This window comes from Mugil cephalus, chromosome 18 (assembly GCF_022458985.1).
Source record: "Mugil cephalus isolate CIBA_MC_2020 chromosome 18, CIBA_Mcephalus_1.1, whole genome shotgun sequence".
In the NCBI taxonomy this organism is placed as follows: Eukaryota; Metazoa; Chordata; class Actinopteri; order Mugiliformes; family Mugilidae; genus Mugil; species Mugil cephalus.
This window is the reverse complement of record NC_061787.1, coordinates 16,798,831-16,821,605: the sequence shown is the minus strand read 5'-3', so window position 1 is coordinate 16,821,605 and position 22,775 is coordinate 16,798,831. Positions and strand designations below refer to the sequence as shown.

Sequence of the window (22,775 nt, the reverse complement as noted above, 5' to 3'; positions counted from 1 at the left end):
GAGATGAATGAAGCTGTTTAAAATACCAACATTAAAATAATTAATTAAAAACAAAATAACTGTAGTCCTAAAACTGACCCTTGTGGCACACCTTTACAGATATTAAAAAGTGGGATCAATAACCATCAGCCACCAGAACTTGAATTCTGCCAGATATACAATTCTCAGTCCATTTATAGGACTTGTCATCAAACCCAGTATCATACAGACGTTCTAGACGTAAAGCATGGTCAACTGTATCTAAGGCTTTAGAGAGGTCAGTAAAAAGTGTTACACAATCAAGTACGTTATCTAGCATGTGCAATATCATTTACAACCTTTGAGGTTGCTGACACAGTACTATGAAAAGGTCTAAAACCAGACTGGGAAGTGTTTAAGATGTTATGTTCTGATAAGACAGAACTAATTTAATTACTTATCAGATGTTCTAATAGTTTTGCCAAACAGGGTAGCCGCTAATTATTTAATTCATCTGAAGCACCGCCTTCATGTAGAGGAGTTACATAAACTGTTTTCCATAGCTAAGGAATAAACTCAGTTTAAAGAGTCAAAAATGTGCAGTAGGACAACAAAAATAATAGAAAGAGCTAGAAGTCGTGGATTCAACTTGTCAGGCCAAATAGCTTTTCTAGGATCTAGATTACAGAGTAAAACAGTAGTAAAGGAAAAACTGTCCAGTGTTTGTTGACATCAATGTAGAATCACTGATTGGTCACATTACCGAGATATGATACGTAAAACGTCTTTGAGACTAAGAAGAAAAAAAAGAAAAACTAAACAAAACATTTTCACATTTCATTACAATGTAGTATGATGCTGCTAATGGGTGGTGCACATTTGTCATCTCACTGTAGTTCCTCATTTACAGCTGTGGGATCTTTGTACCATCTCTACATATGGTGATGTGCACATTATTTAACACACCACAACAGATAAGAAGATAAACCACTGACAGTAACTATAATAATATCATAGCTGAGGAAACCATGTGAACTACAGGCTGTGGAGCTTTAGAGTTTCCTCATATTGAATTCAGAGCAGTAAACACAACATATTCTTGTCCTTTTAACATGAAGTAACATCTTGTATGAGCCCACAGAAGAGGACGTCTTCATAACAGACGTCTTCCTCTGTTTTACAGGCTATTGTTTGAAGAACAATGTCTTCACCTGTTTGTGTGGTTTAAATTAATCTGTGTTAAACATGTTAATAAACTCTAATAAGACCTCAGTGGGTCATATTAACAGGTGCTGACTGAGTGCAGCTGTATGTGGAGATATCAAATCAAATAAACTTTATTTATATAGCACCTTTCATACAAATGAATTGCAACAAAAGGTGCGTTACACATCGAACAAACAAACTTCAAAAGCCCCACGCACACACACACGCACGCACGCACGCACACACACACACACACACACACACACACACACACACACACACACACACACACACACACACACACACACACACACACACACCGCACACACAAACACACACACACACACAAACACACACGAAGGAGCACAGATAAAATGAGCGACATGGCTTTGCACGGACTAGTGAGGAGACGCCATCACAGAGGACCGTCCACACTAGGAATTGGACGGAGGAGTTCATGCCACGGCCACAGGCCACCACCAAACACCCCATCCCTCTCTCTTTCTGTAAACTGGACTTACTGTTAAATCTGAAAATACATCATGTTCATCTTCCCTTCAGTCACACACAGACATTTTCTACAAATTGTTTTTGAACTTCCTCTTTTGATAGGCAGCCTTTCAGCCACCATCACAGTCTCCCTCTCACTGTTGTGTTAGTAAGAGCTCATAGACACAGGTGACACTCAGGAGTTCCCTGTGAAGGTATGCTTTAAAGCTGACCCTATTCTAAACATGATGAGGAGGATTTTAAAAGACATTCATTGTTCAGTTCAGAGAGCCACTCAACTAAAATGATAAAACATGGCGCCATCTGCTGGTGTATCTAGGCAACAAATGTCTTAAAGGTGCACTTCATAATATCAAATGTTACAACACAACAACAGTTTGGTTCTCCAGCAACAAAAAAAAAACAAAAAAAACATCACACATAAAGAATATAGATTTTCTAGATACCGTTTAGAATTCAGAGTGAATATTAACATTACTAAAATTAATAAATAATGACGTCCTAAATAATGAAAGGGTCAAAAGCATCAGCCCTGTTTAGGTTCACTTGCGTAGGGTTGATACATGTTGAGAAAGTAGCAGTTAGCTGACTAGGAAGAGCAGAGAGAAAACATATAGCGAAGCAAAATAGAGAACGAATGAGGAACTGTTCTGAAGTGATAAAAGTTGCAAAGGAGGGAGACACAGGAGGGAGTGGCTAGAGACCGGGACCGGACCGTCCACCAACGATGGGAGAGTTAAGTAAAAACCACGACTCCTCTCCACCTGTAGCCAACCAATCATATTCATTTTGTTGAAACTAATAAAATTCTGTGAAACTACTGAAAATCATATTTTTCTGGGATGTTAGCCAAGGTTAACTGAACAGATGGGTTCATGTACATATATTTCTATATTCCATTATATATTTCAATAATATATTGGAATATATATATTGAAATAGACAGCAAGAAGTCAGTTTAGTTTTTCTTTCAGAACAATGAACGAACATGCTGACAAGAGGAAGCTGCAAAATGCTTTAATACTGACACTGGGACAGTTACCCTGTGGTGCGCTACAGCCACTGAAGTAGTGGTAAATTTTTCATGTTTATCGTACCGTCTCAATTAGCCTAATATATGAACACTTTTTATTTTTGAGAGTTTAAACTGATATAATTATGAGATTTATTCCTTCATCCAAACCTGCCTCCAATAAAAAGGAGGCTCTGAAGGACCCGGACACTATTAGAGGAAATACGGTAATTGTCTCCCTCTGGTGGTCATTTGGTAATTCGGCATTTAACAAAAGCACATGACTGTTTGTGACTGTTTTTTAAAATACAGTAATATCAGATAAGATGATGTGAAGCAGGAAATCGTTTAAGTAATAGTAAAGTTCTACAGTGTCATATTTGGGACAAGTGGTACCTTCAATATGTCATAGAGAAGACTTTTTTGTGACCTAGACTGTGATTAAGCCATTAAGTACAGTAAATAAGACTGTCAATCACTGTGGGATAAATTAAAGGATTATTTTATCTTATTCTAAGTTGTATTATAACACAGCACTTTTTAAAACAAATAAATATCAGACATTTGCAGCACATCTCCCATATTGTCACATTTTATTAATTTATTGAACAGAAAGTTATTAAATAATAACAGCTAATAACAGTTTAAGAGGCAGGACCAGGATAAAGGTGCAAGAAGATACAGCCTTTTCCAACACCACAGCAGTCACACGAGTCCCACTATAGATGACACCGTTGCTTTGGGACAAACAAGCTTGCAAGATCTCAACATAACACACTACAAAGAAAATACACACCAGACTGACTATACATGGGAACTAAATGAACAACATATTGTTGTTGGGGGAACTATTGCTACTGCTGGATACAAAAGTCACTTTTTTTCTGTACATTGTGATAAAATATCCTGTGTTCATCCCATAATCCCATCCCATCATTAGTTGCGTGTCATTTGCTACCGAATCAGAATCTTGAGAAGATAGACCCAACTGATGATACTGATTTATAAGCACACTGTCAATTCACTGCTGCTGATTGTACTATATTACACCAAGTTACAGGTAGATTATGTTATTTTTCAGCCCATCTAACCCAAAAGAGTAATTGTGTGAAACAGATGCATGTACTCACCAGAGAGGGGCATCTGGTCAGACTGTGTTACTGGACTTGTACTGGTACTGGCTCTGCTCAACTGTTGGTTGCTCTGGCTGCTTGGAGGACTGTTCAAGACATGCTGTTGGCCTTATTAAAGGACAGATAGTAGTAATATTTAAACACAGACATCACATAGCTCAATGTGGGTATATTATTACCTAACATAATTCTATCCTCCGTAGCCATTGATATATTTTAAGCTGTTCCTTTCTCAATATAATGCAGTACACCACCACTAAGACCCACTATGAAATTAATGATGAACAAGGTGTAGTGTATAGTCATCACCTTTTTCAAAACATCAACAAAAATGTAGAGAAGATTCTTTGAAGTATAATTCATAGTAGAACGGCTGTATTGGACTGCATTGATTAGTACAGGTGGACCTAATAAGTAGATTTTAACTATGCACATTTTTTTAATGTGAAAGCTATTTTGTACAAACTGAAACACATACTTGTCTTTTTGAGCAGTGACAGACGTTTCCTGGCTTCAACTGGTCTGAGGACAGAAAGGAGGTCACTCTCCTGCAGGTAGCTCAGGTCCTCAACTCCTAAACATTGCAGATGCTCCAGCAAAGGCTCAGGGTCTCTCAGTTTAGGCACTGATTTGATGAAAGACAGAAGCGGACTCTCAGCATCCATGACTAGGAGGACTAGAACGGATGAAAAATACTGTTACTGTCAGATTTTAATCTTTCAAACTCCAGATGACTCTGAGTCAACAATGCTATGCTTAAGTGAAATTACTCTTGTCCCACAAAGCTTGTACACATGCAAATGGTAATAATCTAGTTTCTGCTCAGGCTTCCAACATTTCATGCTTGTTTCACTTCATACAATGCAAATGCTGGCACATAGGACACATCATGAGGTGTAACAATAAAGTATACATGCTGGTCCTGCATCACAAGCATGAGCTGAATCTGTCTGAATTCAAGTGCCTTACCTTGGTTTAAACACAGAAAGACCCTTTTTGTACTGAGTGCCTTTCCACTGCATCTCGGTAGCTGCTCAACATTGGGTTCTTTGACTAAGGTTTCTCCTACTGCAGAGCGCACTGCTTCACTGTACAGTTCAGCATGGAAAGGAGTGGAGTTCCTAACCACCAGTTTATGCCATGAAATCAACTCTTACCACTTATCTGCAGAGAGAAAGAAAAAAAAATGAATCGTGAAATTTGCCAAAATCAAAATAAATGCTATTGGTTGTGAAAAAGTCGACCTAAACTGTTTTAGCAGATCTCCCCTCAATAAACTAGAAGATGATCGTTAGCTTATCCTTTACATATTTTGCAGTACTGTTTTGAATTTCATGTAGACCACTGACTAGTGTTGCACCAAAATTAAAATTTGAAAAACCCTTGAAAAAGGCAGAGTAGGTCACTCCTATATTTGTGAGAGGCAAGAGGAAGATGAAAATATTAGTTTTAAGAAAGAGTAACTGGTTGAAATAAACCATTACCAAATATCAGTATCATTTATAAAACATTTGTTCTCTCTTCTTTGGAAGAAAATCCACTTAAAATGGCTTATTAAGAAACACCTGCAAGTGGAGGAGTAGGAGCAGTCTGCGTCGAAAGAAAACTTTAACATTTTGACACGTTCCATAAAATCCAGCTTCCTATCCTAGCCAGAAATCATGCCATTTCAAGACACGCAGTAAAAGTTATGGCCAAAAAATTAGTGAAAATGTAGAAGAGGGTTAATAATCGACTATTGTTCATTGTTGCAGCTCTAAACAAATGTTGTTCCTCTTTCCCTCCGCCTGTGTCAGTCAGTTCACAAAAGTAAATGTAATGACTCACTGTTAAGTGCTGAGATTAACGTTAGCGTAAATAAAATAAAAAGTGGTTGGTCTGGCTGACTACTAACACTCATAGATATATATCTATGACTAACACTGGCAGACGCCATGTGAAGACGCTGCTGCCGCCGCCGGCCATACTTTTGTCATCGTAGTTAGCTAACATTTCAATTGACGACATGCTAGCGGATTGGTTTTGTCGACTGAGTAAAGTCAGAAGCATGGTGGTAAATAAAGTTAATACCACTAAGCTTCAGTTTGATACTTGCCTTCTGCCTTCGTCCTTCCTCCAGCCTCGACATTAGCTGCTGTTTGCTCCAAGTTTCTGTGACCAAACGGGAACAGCCGCGTGGTGGTTGTTGACCTCGTTAAGCGTTACGTCAAAGACGGATGTTCAGTGTCCCAACAGCCAATGGCATGTCTTGTTGTTGTTCTTCTTCTTCTCCAACCTACTTCTTCTCCATGGTTGTAACCTACCTACTCTATAAGCAGAAATAAACTGCAGAGGACGTTCAGAGGAAACTTTATGTTCCCTAGAAAAACACAGCAACATATTTTTATTCTTTATTTTTTATTTTCTTGCTTGATACTAAATACTTCACACAACAAAGTACTTTAAAGAAGATAAGATAGGGATGAATCACACACTGCAAGCTTCTTTTGGTGTGAAAGCATTTAGAGGCACGGTGTACGTATAGAACTAAATAAATTCCTTATCATTAACATAATGATACTAAAATATTTATATCTAAAATTAAACATTACCCATTATGTTTGTAGAACTGTTTCACATCTCATCTACAGTCATTCAAACCAGTTCATTCTTATAAGCTTTGGTAGCACTACCAAATTGTGTTCACACCAACAGACACAACAGCTGCTCCGCCGAACTCCACAGCCCACGACCAACGACACAGCCAAAAAACAAAAACATAAAGTTCAGAAAGACAAGATAAAAAAACAGCACAAAAAGACAAAGGGCGTATTCACACAGACTTTTTCTCTGGTCCAGACCTTTTGGGAAGGTGTGAATGCAAATCAGTGGACTCTGGTGCAGACCAAACAAGTGAACCGAGACCACCTCTGCAGCTGGGACTCGGTTCGTTTGTTTAACGCACAAAAATAAAGATGTCCACGGCCAAATTGCGGAGAGAATGTGTGAGGCAGGCTTTACCCGGACTCCAACGCAGTGTCGCCTTAAAGTGAAAAAACTTCACCAAAGATCCTGCCAGTAATTTTTATCCAGTGACTGAGTGGCTACAGGATACACATGGATTTGTGGTAATAATCTAGTTTCTGCTCAGGCTTCCAACATTTCAGACAAAGTCAGACAAAAAAACAACCATTAACACACCCAGAATAACCTAACAAGGTTATTCTTCGCAGAGCTACTGGCGACATGCAGTCACTTTTTCAGGTGCATTTAAAAAAGTAAAAATAAAAAATCTTATATTTTCAAATTTTTCTAGTTTCTAATATCTCATGGACATGTGAAGATTTTGATCCACTGCAAAGGTCTAGCACGTGTAACTGTATATCATCTGAAAAGCAAAGAAGGTGGATCCCATAACTGAATAACATCAACCAAATAAAACACTAGTACATAGAAGATCAGAAAAACTCTGGTTTCAGTCACAGTGTTCAGGATCCATTCACTTCCTGCAGAGTTTGCAGCTCCTACTTTTTCTCAGCAGGTTTCTTCATTGAACTGTTACAAAAACTAGCATTTCTTAATGTTTTTCTCTGTAACTGATTTTGTCAAATTGAATCTCTACACAAGCAAAACACAATTCTTATTTTTTTTTTTTTTGACTTCAGCATAGAGTTAATCTGTGTCGTCAACAGTCTGTGTTAATCTCTTTGCTGGTTTCTTGATCTTGACCTGTGCGTACACCGTGTCCTGCTGCTGTCCACTGTCCTGCACTGAGTCAGAGGATGAGTCGCGTCTCTGCTTGGAGAAGTTGATCTCTCCATAATGGATGTTTTCTTCTTCTTCTTTTGCACCTGCAGCTTCTTCAACAACCAGATCTTCACCTCTTTGACTCTAGAAGCAATGAACCACATATGATGTTTAGTGAGGAAGATCTTTACCTGAATCCTTCCTTATTACATGACTACTTTTACTTTTACTGAATACGTTGAGTGGGCTGCTCTGATAGAGGTAATATATAAAGTAACTAAACACTGAGTCAAGTAGACTACAGAGAAGTTTAGTCATTACTTACCTGAGTCTGTTGTTGACTTTGATGCTTTAGCCACCTGGAAAACATAAGAGGCTGTTAGTTTAACTATACTGTGTTTTAGGGTCAATATGTTTGACAGTAAAATGTTGAGACTGATGGGAAACAGATGTTTTTGGATGTGCAGCTAAAATGTCAGTGACAGTAACTGAGTCATGTTTGCTGCTTTGATATGTGATACTTACCAAACAAAGATGATCAAGCAGATGAGAACAATGATCCCAATGATTCCTCCAACAACTGGTTCCCAGTGTGAGGAGCCTTAAACAAGACATGATTTAATGTGGACGTATTGACAAAATGAAACCAGATATAAGACTGACTGTGTTTGAGAGAAGATAGAAAAATAAATACCGGATGATATTTACATCCAACATTCAGATGAATCCACGGTGACGTCTGGTTACCAAGTTGATTTGAGGCCACACAGTAATAAACTCCTCCATCAGTCACATTGAAGCTGTAGAAGTGTCCTTCAGATACGATCATGGGTCCATCTTTGCTGTTCTTGAATCAGGTGAAGTGTCTGATGGGAGGCTTGGCTCTACTGGAGCAGGTCAGATTCACCCAGCTACCTGCTGACACCAAACCTGATGGACTGATGGATGCTGAGGTGTCTTTAGGAGCATCTGAGGAAAATGTGACAGAGATTGACTTTATTCATCCCAAACAGCTGACATCCCATCAATCATCATGTGCTGACAGGATCCAACAACAAACTCTGGTTGTCTTACATGAAACACTGAGAGTCTCTTGTGTCTCTGCTGTCTTGACGTCTTTTCCTTCATTCACAGGATATCTGACAGAACAGATGATGTTATTTCCATCATGTGTGTCTGACAGAGTGATGGTCTCCTGGATTTTAGTTGTAAAGGTCCCATCTGTGTTTTCCTCTATTTTGTTGTGAGGGTCTTGTTGTAGATTCCAGGTGAGTTGAGGAGGGGAGTGTGGACAGGGAGTGAAAGCTGAGCAGGTGATAGTGACAGACTCCTTCTCCTTCACATCACCTGAGATGTTAATTGTGGGTCTCCAAGGAGAATCTGAGGTTTCACATCAAACACACATTATTTTACTGAACTATTAATTAATTAATTAAATGGTAAATAGTCTTTTTATGCAGAAAGGTTTGATTGAAAACACATAAACAGATCATGTTTTTAGAACATACAGTCAATGCTTTACAACAGTGGGAGGAGCTGGGGAGGGAGGTGAGTAGGTGGGGTCAGAGGTCAGGGGTCATGGACTAAGGAATGACATTTCTACAATAATAATAATATTAATAAAAACAATATTAAAATAATATCTGACGGCATTGCCAGTGTAGTGGTATCTTGCCGTACATAGGAAAAATAAATGCGGACATTTCTAGCGACCCTGTATAAAGAAGCGGTGTCACGGTGGATGTGAAACTATCACAAAAATTAATCTATTGTTTGGTGCCTGCCGATTTTTCTCAAATTTTCATGCCACTCGACACGAATTTCAAACTTATGTATTTTAGTTGGAAGTTATTTGGTGCTATCAGGACGACTGTCAGTGTGACACTGCGCAATTAAGAGGTTTGATTTTATTTCATTTTTGAACTTTAATTACAACGGAACAGGACGTTTTATTTACCAGATATTCCGCGAGGAATGTTAAATACGATACATGATCGTGTATCGTATTTAACATTGGTTAATTATTTAGACAACATATGTAATGGTCTTATTTTGGTTTTTAATGTAACGTCAATTTTGCTGCAGGATTCGGCACTTTGAGATTTGAAAAAAAAAAAATTGTTATTTGTTATATTGGTTTCTTTATACAGGATCGCTAGAAATGTCCGCATTTATTCAATGCGGTCAGATATTATTTTAATATCGTTTTTATTAATATTGTTATTATTGTAGAAATGTCATTCCTTAGTCCATGACCTCTGATCTTTGACCCCACCCACCTCCCTCCCCAGCTCCTCCCACTGGTCGTAAAGCATTGACTGTATGTATTAGTCGTAAAGCGGCTTTTCTGCCCTTTCTCCGCTGAGTCCTCTCCAGGACAGGTAGGTTGTCTCTCTGTCCTGCTAGTGTTTTGTGAGCTAATGCCTTACTTTGTTTACATGAAGCACATGGTTTATGTGTTAAAGTAATGATTTCAAATGTTTTCAATCATTAAACGCAAGAATATGAAAACGATCTATTTTGTGAGTTAGAACTAGCCGTGTCTTGTAACTTTCGTGTAGCTAGCTTAAGCCACCTACGGGTAATCTCAGTGCCTGCATGATATGCGGTAACATAATGTCTCGTTAGGCTGCTTTAAACAAAAAAACGTGATCTGCTTATGTGTTTTCAATCAAACCTTTCTGCATAAAAACAAACCCAGCTAGAGCACGAAAGATTTGCCTCTGTTCTTCTTGTAGTTGCTGTCAAACCATCTCCTGACCTCTGACCCTGAATCACGTCACCAACCCAAAGGCACTTTTAAGAGCCACATCTCTAGGACCACGCCGTGCCACTTTTGTGGCCTGTTTCATGTGTTTGTGTAATGTCAGAGCATTGATAAACATTCTGATTATGTGTGTTGGTTTAAATAAAAATAAAAGGAACTAAATACATTCCTTTTGTCTTTACTGTCCAGGCTCTCATTTCATTGTGCCTCATATCCCTTATATCTACAACACCTCATTTGCTCTACTTTACCTAAAGCTGACAAATAACACCTATGATATTAACATAGTCATTTATAATATTGTGCATATGGGGTAAAGATGCTAGACTCAGTGCTTAGTTTATTGCACCTTTTAATTACTCATAGTAACTTATATCTGTTAATAAAAGTGTCATATTCTTGTCACTTTACTTAGAGCTGACAAATAGCACTTATGATCTTGCATAGCTGTTTATAACTGTGTGCTGTAGGGAGATGTATACATTATTATAACTTTATTACATTTACTCATAACTACAGATATAAAGGACTATAGTAGTAGTCAAAACTCATCATGCATCACTATACACATTTAGCAAAGCAAAGTAGTTATGATGCATCATAAAACTAACAAGTGAGTAGGCAGATATTGACATATTTATAATGCACTATTCAGATTAAAATTATAATCATTCATAACCAGTTGTCATAATGCATCATGAAGTTGGTTATGATGAATTGTGAATATGTATAGATGGTAATAATGACCATTATAATGCTTTATAGACACCTTATAAAATATTATGAGTGCATTCATAGGGCATTATAAATACAACCTGTTGGTTGACTGAAGGTGAAACAAATTTCACATTTGTCAAAAATAAACCTGTCTTACCTTTGACTGTTATTTGTAGATGATCACAAACAGCTGTTGCCTTGAACGATTCGTTCTCAATTCTGAAGTAGTATGTGTCTGAATGATTTGTTTTTAAACCAGAAAACAGAGGGGTGCAGTTTTGCTGACTCAGGTCTCCAGTAATATTCATTGGATAGATGTTAACTGACCCACTACTGTTGAAGACTACATTGTTTGGATATTTGCCAAAATTTGAGTCATTTTTAATCCACACTCCAAAGATTTTCCTGCTGCTGTCAAACGTATTTCCTGGTGTTTCTCTATAGTTACATAGGATTTTCAAACAAGATCCACTCAGTGCTTCCATCTTCTTTGGTGCAGTAATGATGAGGTGAGAAACATCGTCACATTTAGTCCAAACACCTGTAAAACCAGACTAATGATGAACATCATGTGGATCAAAATCTGTCTGAAGAGAAAGTTGATGAGACACAAACTCCAGTTCATCTGCAACATGTTACATGTAGACCCTTTGAACAATGTCAGGAGAAAACATTTCCAACTAGAAGTGATTCAAGTAATGTCTCCAAATAAAAGAGACTGAACAAACAGCTCACCTGAAAGAAAGAAGACACTCAGTAACATGTTGACTGTCACCACGTTCACACACAGGGCTGCCATCACACTCATCTCCTAGACTGGAAACAAAGATAAAGACCATGTTACATTCACAGATTTGAATAAAACATTGTTTTTTAACATCTTTGTCTTTACAGAATTTACTATGTGATGCATTTGAATAAATAATGTCTACAAAAAAACATTAAAATCTTAATAACTCCACATTACTCTAAGACAGATATTAAAATATATCAGGTGCTTCCTCTCAGGTTAAAATGTTTAAATATGAAAATCATTTAATTTTCTTACCAAATGAATCTGCAGCTCTAAGACAAACTTCTCTTCTCTGTTTAGGTGTCGTGATGTAAAAGCAAATGTCCAAACTTCTCTTGGTTTTCTTCTACTGCTGATAGATGTCACATGACTGAAATGAGCTAAAAATACAAGAAGTCTTTATCCTTCCTGCTTGAACTCTGTGAGTGAGGAAGTCACCTTTTAGGGACATCTTGAGCTCATCAGGGTGTGAATGATTCATTTATTTTTAAAGATGATATTTATCACATCACTCACTGTCATTTACTTTATTAAAAAACAACAAAAAATCCTACCTTCAGTGCCTGAGGTTATAAGTAATCACCAATTGTGTACTGATGATAGAATCTGCCACAAAGTCACCAACACCCATAGACATGTGAGGCTCAGTAGGTGGAGGAGGTTGTTCACAAACCAGCTGGATGGAAATCAGCTGCATAGAGTCCTTTACAGCTGATTATTTGTGATTATTTTCACGTCTCAATAAGTTTCAGGCAGCAGATGCGAGAGAATAAACAGACGAGACAGAGACAATACTGTCTGTTCTGGTGAACATGATGAAGTCACTTCACCACAGAATCAAAATAACCAGTTTCCTCTGTTCACTTCAAGTTTTCAGCTTCTTCTCATCATCTTGACAAAACAATGACTCATTCATGTTTACTATAATTTGAAATCACTTAATATGTAAAACTCCTTTGAAACATTTTCACATTTCATTACAATGTAGTATGATGCTGCTAATGGTTGATGCATATTTCTGTCATCTCACTGTAGTTCCTCATTTACAGCTGTGGGATCTTTGTACCATCTCTACATATGGTGATGTGCACATTATTTAACACACCACAACTGATGAGCAGATAAACCACTGACAGTAACTATAATAATATCATAGCTGAGAAAACCATGTGAACTACAGGCTGTGGAGCTTTAGAGTTTCCTCGTATTGAATTCAGAGCAGTAAACACAACATGTTCTTGTCCTTTTAACATGAACTAACATGTTGTATGAGCCCAGAGAAGTGGACGTCTTCATAACGGACGTCTTCCTCTGTTTTACTGACTATTGTTTGGAGAACAATCTCTTCACCTGTTTGTGTTGTTTAAATTCATCTGTGTTAAACTTGTCAATAAACTCTTATAAGACCTCAGTGGGTCATTATCATTAACAGGTGCTGACTGAGTGCAGCTGTATGTGGAGATATCAAATCAAATAAACTTTATTTATATAGCACCTTTCATACAAATGAATTGCAACAAAAGGTGCTTTACACATCAAACAAACAAATTTAAAACAAGCCCGCAGAAACCTCCCACCTCAAAAGCCCCACGCACACACACACACACACACACACACACACACACACACACACACACACACAAAGGAGCACAGATAAAATGAGTGACATGGCTGAGCACGGACAGAGTGAGGAGACGCCATCGCAGAGGACCGTCCACACTAGGAGTTGATCACATCCCCAGAGCGAAGGGACAACACAGCAGTGACCACCCCAGCCCAGGCAGACGGAGGAGTCCATGCCACAGCCACAGGCCACCACCAAACACCGGGCCCCGGTCGAGGACGGTCCTCAGTGAGGAAACACTAGAGGTGGAGTAAAAGATTAAACAACAACATTAATAATAATATACATATAAAAATAGTAAGAAAATAAAATTAAAGAAGTAAGTAAATAAAAATATACGCTGGATAGACCAATAGAAACAATATACAGAAATAAACTAAATAAATAGAGTGTTAGTCCAGCGTATGTAAAGCAAACTAAAATAGACATTTAAGATTGGCTAAAAGCTAAGCTAATAAGGTGGGCCTTGAGTCTCTTTTTAAAAACTTCAACACTCTGTGCAGCCCTGAGGTCCTCTGGCAGGCTGTTCCATAGACGTGGTCCATAAAACTGAAAAGATGCCTCACCATCCTTCTTTGTCTTCACTCTAGGAATCACTAGAAGGCCGCTACCAGAGGACCCCAGGGCTGCCAGGGGCCGATATGGTAAAAGCAGATCTGATAAATATGAGGGACCAAGACCATTAAGACATTTATAAACCAATAAAAGAACCTTGAAATCAATCCTGAAACACACGGGGAGCCAATGCAGCGATCTTAAAACAGGTGTAATATGCTCTCTCTTTCTGTAAACTGGACTTACTGTTAAATCTGAAAATACATCATGTTCATCTTCCCTTCAGTCAGTGTCGGCTCACACACAGACATTTTCTACAAATTCTTTTTGAACTTCCTCTTTTGATAGGCAGCCTTTCAGCCTCATGACGCCACCATCACAGTCTCCCTCTCACTGTTGTGTTAGTAAGAGTTCATAGACACAGGTGACACTCAGGAGTTCCCTGTGAAGGTATGCTTTAAAGCTGACCCTATTCTAAACATGATGAGGAGGATTTTAAAAGATATTTTTTGTTCAGTTTTTACCTCTTTACTGCATCACTTCCCTTTTCTCAGTCTCAGACCTTCTTGTTTGACTATGTCTGTACTTACCGTCCACTGGTCAGACATAGTCTACCATCAGGAGATTTCAAAACCTTTCGAACCATTAACAACTTTCCTAATATGTGGAGTTGTTCTGCTGGATCCACAGAGGAAGCATTGAGCATTAACTTGTTGTCAAGTCAATTATTTTTTGTATATGTTATGTGATCATGGTCATTATCATGTTAGAATAGTTTGTGTTATATTTTAGGTGCACTAAACTTCCTACAGTTGCTTGAAGTCGCCTTGACAGAGGAAGTATTGTTTATATCAGTGAAGTCAGAAATGTGTTACTTAGTAACGTCTTACTCGAATCTGACTACTTTTTTCCAGTAATGAGTATTTTAACGCGTTACTATTTCCAAACCAGTAAACAGACAAGCTCTGGTATAAACACTCTGACATCGTTTATTACTGTCAAGGATGGTGGGTATTTTGTTGTACTAGACTTCAGCTGAGCATTCAGCACCACAATCTCATAGCAGCTAATGAGGAAGCTTTTGGTCCTGGGCCTCAACACCTCCCTCTGCAACTGGGTCTCAGACTTCCTCACAGAGAAGCCACAGTCAGACTGGATCAGCAGCAGACACTCGGCCAACACCACTGACAACTGGGGTCAAAGAGGACTCAGCCCACTGCTTTTCACTGACCCGTGATTGTATCACAAAGTCCAACTTTGACCACATTGTAACGCTTCGAGGTCCATGGTGGTGGATTGTGATAGTTTAGCAGGAGTTTCCACAATGCTCCTTGTTTACTAAAGTCTACTTTCATCAACCTTACCATGCCCGGTTGTACGGCTGCTAGTTATTCATGAACAAAATAGGCCACACAAAACCCTTCACAGTATGTTGGGAGAAAAAAAATAAAGAGTTACGCAACATGAGTCTATCTATGGCAAGAGAGCCACTCAACTAAAATAATAAAACATGGCGCCATCTGCTGGCGCATCTAGGCAACACATGTCTTAAAGGTGCACTTCATGATATCTAATGTTACAACACAACAACAGTTTGGTTCGCCAGCAACGAAAACACTTTACAGAGAAGAGGTGCAACTCATGTATCCTAAACACGAGTTTAGGTTCCGGTAAAAGTTACTGGCTTCAGGAAAGCCCCCCAACTTTATCACTACCCCTGCTGACTACCAACAACTCTGCAGAGGAGAGATTCAACATCATCACTTTGCTACTAAAATTAGGAAAGACTCTCACTCCTCAATTTAATCAAAACACTGTGTGCAGTTAGTTAAATTAAAGTTATTATAACTGAGGTCTGTGAACTAGACATTTTATTTCTGATACTTACCAATAGAGGTGCATCCTAAACCTGCTTCCTGAGATGTGTCCCCACCCTGAGTCTCTCTCTGTGGGTTCCTCTACCATCGTCCATCTGCCAATTCTGCCCCTTCATGTCTTCCCTTTGACAGTTTTCATCCCATCCACTTGACCTTTTTCATCCCATTCATTCCCCTTGACCCTTGTAATTCCATCACACTCTACCCTTTGATCCTATCCCCCTCCAATTGAAGAAGTGTCAGTTAAAACTTAAAGATGGCACTAAAACCTAAACACACATCATATTTCATTTCCTGAATTTGTTTTAAACACTCTGAACCAAAGCATACTCATACACTATAAGACTGTCCTCTGGTCAACCTCTTCAATGATCAGATTGCCTTTGGACACTTCACTTGTTCAGTGATTTTTCTCTATTTTTATTGTTCTGAGCCTTCATGGGGTGTTAATCAGAGGAGTGCATCTTTAAAACAGGAGACTAGACAACCACACATAAGCTTTATTACAGCTCTCTTGTTCTGTGTTGAAAGAAAAATAGAAACAAAAAAAAAAAAACATCACATAAAGAATATAGATACATATGTGTGAAAATCACTTGAGATTCTATAGATTCTATTTAGAATTTAGTGTGAATATTAACATTACTAACATTAATAAATAATGAGGTCCTAAATAATGAAAGGGTCAAAAGCATCAGCCCTGTTTAGGTTCACTTGTGTAGGGTTGATACATGTTGAGAAAGTAGCAGTTAGCTGACTAGGACAGAGCAGAGAGAAAACATATAGAGAAGCAAAATAGAGAACGAATGAGGAACTGTTCTGAAGTGATAAAAGTTGCAAAGGAGGGAGACACAGGAGGGAGTGGCTAGAGACCGGGACCCGACAGTCCACCAACGATGGGAGAGTTAAGTCTAAACCATGACTCCTCTCCACCTGTAGCCAACCAATCATATTCATTTTGTTGAAACTAATAAAATGCTGTGAAACTACTGAAAATCATCTTTTTCTGGGACGTTAGCCAAGGTTAACTGAACAGACGGGTCCATGTACATGTATTTCTATATTCCATTATATATTTCAATAATATATATTGGAATATATATATTGAAATAGACAGCAAGAAGTCAGTTTAGTTTTTCTTTCAGAACAATGAACTAACATGCTGACAAGAGGAAGCTGCAAAATGCTTTAATACTGACACTGAGACAGTTACCCTGTGGTGCGCTACGGCCACTGAAGTAGTGGTAAATTTTTCATGTGTATTGTACCGTCTCAATTTGCCTAATAAATGGACACTGTTTGATTTTTGAGAGTTCAAACTGATATAATGGTGACATTTATTCCTTCGTCCATTCTGACCACCCGTGCTTAAGCTTTTATTAATCCTGCCTGGCTGCTGTTGTGTGTATGGTGTACCTGATAAAGTGAAACAATAAATAAATAAATAAACAGCAGAGTAAATGGTGGGAAAACGTCGCTACATACTGATATGAAACATGAAGCATGAAGCAATTACAAATAAAAACCTGCCTCCAATAAAAAGGAGGCTCTGAAGGCCCCGGACACTATTAGAGGAAATATAGTAATTGTCTCCCTTTGGTGGTCATTTGGCAATTCGGCATTTAACAAAAGCACATGACTGTTTTTTAAAATACAATAATATCAGATAAGATGATGTGAAGCAGGAAATCGTTTAAGTAATAGTAAAGCTCTACAGTGCCATATTTGGGACAAATATGTGGGAAGTGGTACCTTCAATATGTCATAGAGAAGACTTTTTTGTGACCTAGACTGTGATTAAGGCATTAAGTACAGTAAATAAAGACATGTCAATCACTGTGGGATAAATTAAAGGATTATCTTATCTTATTCTAAGTTGTATTATAACACAGCACTTTTTAAAACAAATACATAACAGACATTTGCAGCACATCTCCCATATTGTCACACTGGTGTTTTATTCATTTATTGAACAGAAATACATACTGTTATTTTGGGATTGATTTTGCTCACTGTAATCTTCAGGGAGGTTAGTAACAGTTAGCACTGGAGATGTTTGAGTTTTCTCTTCCCATCAGATAAACCCAGATGTCTACTGGATGCACTGGTGACTAGTTTATTAACTGAAGAGGTACAGCATGTAGCAGTAGCTGCTGTTAGATGTTCTTTTCAGCTTTGCTGGGATAAACATACTGATATTATTATCTTAAACCTTAAATAACAGATGTTTGAGGTGCATTTACTGAAGTGTCACACTTATTTTAACGTATTTTGATTTATTTTATTGAACAGAAATACGTACTGCACAGTTTGGACAAATATTTGGTATTCCTAAATTACCACAGTTTATGACAATGATACGTTTATGATAAATGTGAATAAAGCCATGTTTAGCTATCAGGATGCAGCACCACTGTACATTCTAATCAGAATCTTCATTATTACATCACAGAGGTCAACATTCTAAATGAGTCTGTTTCCCTGGAAGCAACAGTTTCTGTCAGTTTTAGTTCAGCTACCGGACCAAACAGATTTCAAGACCAGGAGAAATTTCACCATTTGCAGAGTTTTCTAGATTTCAAGAGATTTCAACATTTCAAGATATCAGTACAGACGGAGAGAACTAAAAATGTTTCAGCTGCAATTGACGAAGCTCTGTTCCACAGACTTGCTGCACATTCTTCCAGAGGTTTTGTATTTTCACTGTGACCTACACCATCTGTGTGTTTGTGTGTGTGTGTGTGTGTGTGTGTGTGTGTGTGTGTGTGTGTGTGTGTGTGACTACAGCTGTAAAGATATTTTACTTTAATGTCAGTGTTCATGCAATTAATCTTTGTTCTGGACAGAAAGACCTGTGAAGACGTGGAGGCAGATGAGACGCTCTCCAGCTCTGAGAGGTGAGGATATTAATATATATTAATTAATATTAATTCTAGATTAACAATGATTAAGTATCAGAAAATGAAATATAAATTTCTGTCCTTTTTTCATCTCCAGTGTCTCAGTGACTCTCACTCCAGTCCCAGCACAGCCAGCTGAGACTGGAGAAAGTCAACAACCAGACAGAGGAAGGGTCTCTTCAGTATCTTTGAGGTATGATAGACTGAATGAGACACAGATTCATGTTCACTCATTTAATACTTTTGAACTTTTTTAGTTGACATTGCATCCTCATATTATAAATTTTGTTTTTACTCTGCAGAAAAAGAAGAAATATGGGAAGAAACTCCCGACCCCATCAGAAAGGTAAGAAACTGCATACTGAATACATTTTACTAGTTTCTACAGTTTTACTAGTCTCCACAGTCCACACATGTTCACATTACAGTGAAGCACAAGAGAAGACCTAACCATGTTTCTCTTCATCACTAGCGACGCCTCATCAGACGGCCAAAGGTCAACCAGACTGGCTAAGAAAACACCTTGGTGGCGACAGCTTTTGAAATGCTGCAAGGTATGTGTCACACAAGGAGCCAAAGGAAGCAGATACTTAACAGTCATGACTAAATGAGAACACAAATCATGGAGACCATTGTTCTGTCTTTGCTTAATTGAACCATGTACATTTGTCTTTCCTCCAAGAGAGAAAAAATCAAGTCGCTCCTGCTCCCGACCCTGAAGGACAGAAGACACCTCAAGAAAGGTAATGAAAGTCATTTAAGGCTGTTTCCTGTTCACGTGAAAGTCACTGACTGTTGCTTGTTCATCTGAACTTCTCATCTCATCATCATTATCTCTCTGACGCCCTGTTTCTTCTTCCAGTAGCAGCACCGTCAGAGAAGAAATAAAAGAAGAAGACCACACAAGTGTTGTTCATTTACATACCACAAGCCTATCAGCCTTTTTTTTAAACACATGTTCTAACCATGTTCCTCATATAAATAATCATGTTTATGTTAGTTATTATTTGTAACATTACACCGATCTGTTTTTCAGATTGGTGGAATGAATGAGGAGGGGCTTCCTTGCCACAGAAAAGAGACCGCACAGCTAAACCAACATTCCACTACTCCGCCTATTGGTCCAACTGTGCTGATAGCTAATATTGCATAAAAATACAAATACAATTGACCACATCTTGCGTGTGTCACACTAACATGCAAACCTGTTTTACTACTAGTGTGGGATTATTGAAAATTATGTTATACAATTAAATCAACTTTTAATCTTTTTAATTTTTTTTTTTTTTAGTAGCGGATTCACTTTAACTGCATCATATTTTATTTCACACTACAATAGTGAAACTGATGGATTCTCTGGTATTTGTAGGGGCCATCTAGGGAAACATGACTAAGATTAACTTCATTCATCAGCAACAGAAATTAAGCAAATACATTTTCAAATCTATCTTAATGAACACTGACATGGTGGTCAACTACAGTGGCTGACAAATCACAAACTCAATCCCAAGTCTAAATGAGATACAAAAAAATGAATGTTGTGAAACACGCCGCAAATATAATATATAATATATAATTTTAATAGAGAAACGATGCAAACCATGAAACAGTCTGCGAACCAAGGAACGATCTGCAAACTAGGGCTGGGTGTATCGATCTCCGCCAAACTCCACAGCTAACGACCAATGACACAGCCAAAAAACAAAAACAAAAAGTCCAGAAAGACAAGATAAAAAAAACAGCACGAAAAGACAAAGGGCGTATTCACACAGACTTTTTCTCTGGTCCAGACCTTTTGGGTAGATGTGAATGCAAATCAGTGGACTCTGGTGCAGACCAATCAAGTGACCCGAGACCACCTCTGCAGCTGGGACTTGGTTCACGTGTTTAACGCACAAAAATGCAGACATCCATAAATTGCGGAGAGAATGTGTGAGGCAGGCTTTACCCGGACTCCGACGCAGTGTCGGCTTAAAGTGAAAAGACTTCACCAAAGATCCCGCCAGTAATTTTTATCCAGTGATTGAGCGGCCATGGGACACACGTGGGTTTGTTTATAAGGTTGGTCCACTTGTCAAAACTGCAATGTGAATACAAACTGAAACCTTTTTTTTTTTTTTTTAAAGGTCCAGATCAAAGGAAGTGAACTATCGGACATTCCTGGTGTGAATACGCCCAAAAACCATTTGATTGGTTCAAGGCACAGAAAAAACAACAAGTCAGACAAAATAACAACCATTAACACACCCAGAATAACCTAACAGCTAGCATGTGTAACTGCATATCATCTTAAAAGCAAAGAAGGTGGACCCCATAACTGAATAATGTCAACCAAATAAAACACTAGTAAATAGAAGTTCTTCTTGCAGAGTTTGCAGCACCTAATTTTTCTCAGCAGGTTTCTTCATTCAGCTGTTACAAAAACTAGCATTAGCAAATTGAATTTTAGCGCATTTGTTATGAATCCTCACAGATGCAATCAGACTCTCTACACAAACAAACCACAGTTCTCATTTTTTCTTGACTTCAGCATAGAGATAATCTGTGTCGTCAACAGTCTGTGTTAATCTCTTTGCTGGTTTCTTGATCTTGACCTGTGTGTACACCGTGTCCTGCTGCTGTCCACTGTCCTGCACTGAGTCAGAGGACGGGTCACGTCTCTGCTTGGAGAAGTTGATCTCTCCATAATGGATGTTTTCTACTTCTGTTTCACCTGCAGCTTCTTCAACAACCAGATCTTCACCTCTTTGACTCTAGAAGAAATGAACCACATATGATGTTTAGTGAAGAAGATCTTCACCTGAATCCTTCCTTATTACATGACTACTTTTACTTTTACTGAATACGTTGAGTGGGCTGCTCTAATAAAGGTAATATATGAAGTAACTAAACACTGAGTCAGGTAGACTACAGAGAAGTTTAGTCATTACAAACCTGAGTCTGTTGTTGACTTTGATGCCTTGACTTTAACCACCTGGAAACATAAGAGGCTTTTAGTTTAACTATACTGTGTTTTAGGGTCAATATGTTTGACAGTAAAATGTTGAGACTGATGGGAAACAGATGTTTTTGGATGTGCAGCTAAAATGTCAGTGACTGTAACTGGGTCATGTTTGCTGCTTTGATATGTGATACTTACCAAACAAAGATGATCAAGCAGATGAGAACAATGAACCCAATGATTCCTCCAAGAACTGGTTTCCAAGGTAACAAGCCTAAAAAAAGATATGATTTAATGTGGACGTACTGACAAAATGAAACCAGATATAAGACTGAATGTGTTTGAGAGGATTCAGAAAAATAAATACTGGATGATATTTACCTCCATCATTCAGATGAATCCACGGTGACGTCTGGCTACCAAGTTGATTTGAGGCCACACAGTAATAAACTCCTCCATCAGTCACATTAAAGCTGTAGGAGTGTCCTTCAGATACTTTCATGGGTCCATCTTTGCTGTTCTTGAACCAGGTGAAGTGTCTGATGGGAGGATTGGCTCTGCTGGAGCAGGTCAGATTCACCCAGCTACCTGCTGACACCAAACCTGATGGACTGATGGATGCTGAGGTGTCTTTAGGAGCATCTGAGGAAAATGTGACAGAGATTGACTTTATTCATCCCAAACAGCTGACATCCCATCAATCATCATATGCTGACAGGATCCAACAACAAACTCTGGTTGTCTTACATGAAACACTGAGAGTCTCTTGTGTCTCTGCTGTCTTGACGTCTTTTCCTTCATTCACAGGATATCTGACAGAACAGATGATGTTGTTTCCATCATGTGTGTCTGACAGAGTGATGGTCTCCTGGATTTTAGTTGTAAAGGTCCCATCTGTGTTTTCCTCTATTTTGTTATTTTTTTCTTGTTGTAGATTCCAGGTGAGTTGAGGAGGGGAGTGTGGACAGGGAGTGAAAGCTGAGCAGGTGATAGTGACAGACTCCTTCTCCTTCACATCACCTGAGATGTTAATTGTGGGTCTCCAAGGAGAATCTG

General features: G+C 38.4%; 1 long non-coding RNA gene and 1 pseudogene across 1 annotated transcript; one reads left to right on the top strand and one right to left on the bottom strand.

Annotated features, from left to right (window-relative positions):
- Positions 1–11,837, bottom strand: part of LOC125024447 — a 24,870-nt pseudogene extending 13,033 nt beyond the window's left edge.
- LOC125024452 lies at positions 8,777–22,775 on the top strand. Its single transcript, XR_007114755.1, has 2 exons — positions 8,777–8,813; positions 22,661–22,775. It is a non-coding gene; the product is annotated as an uncharacterized LOC125024452 (long non-coding RNA).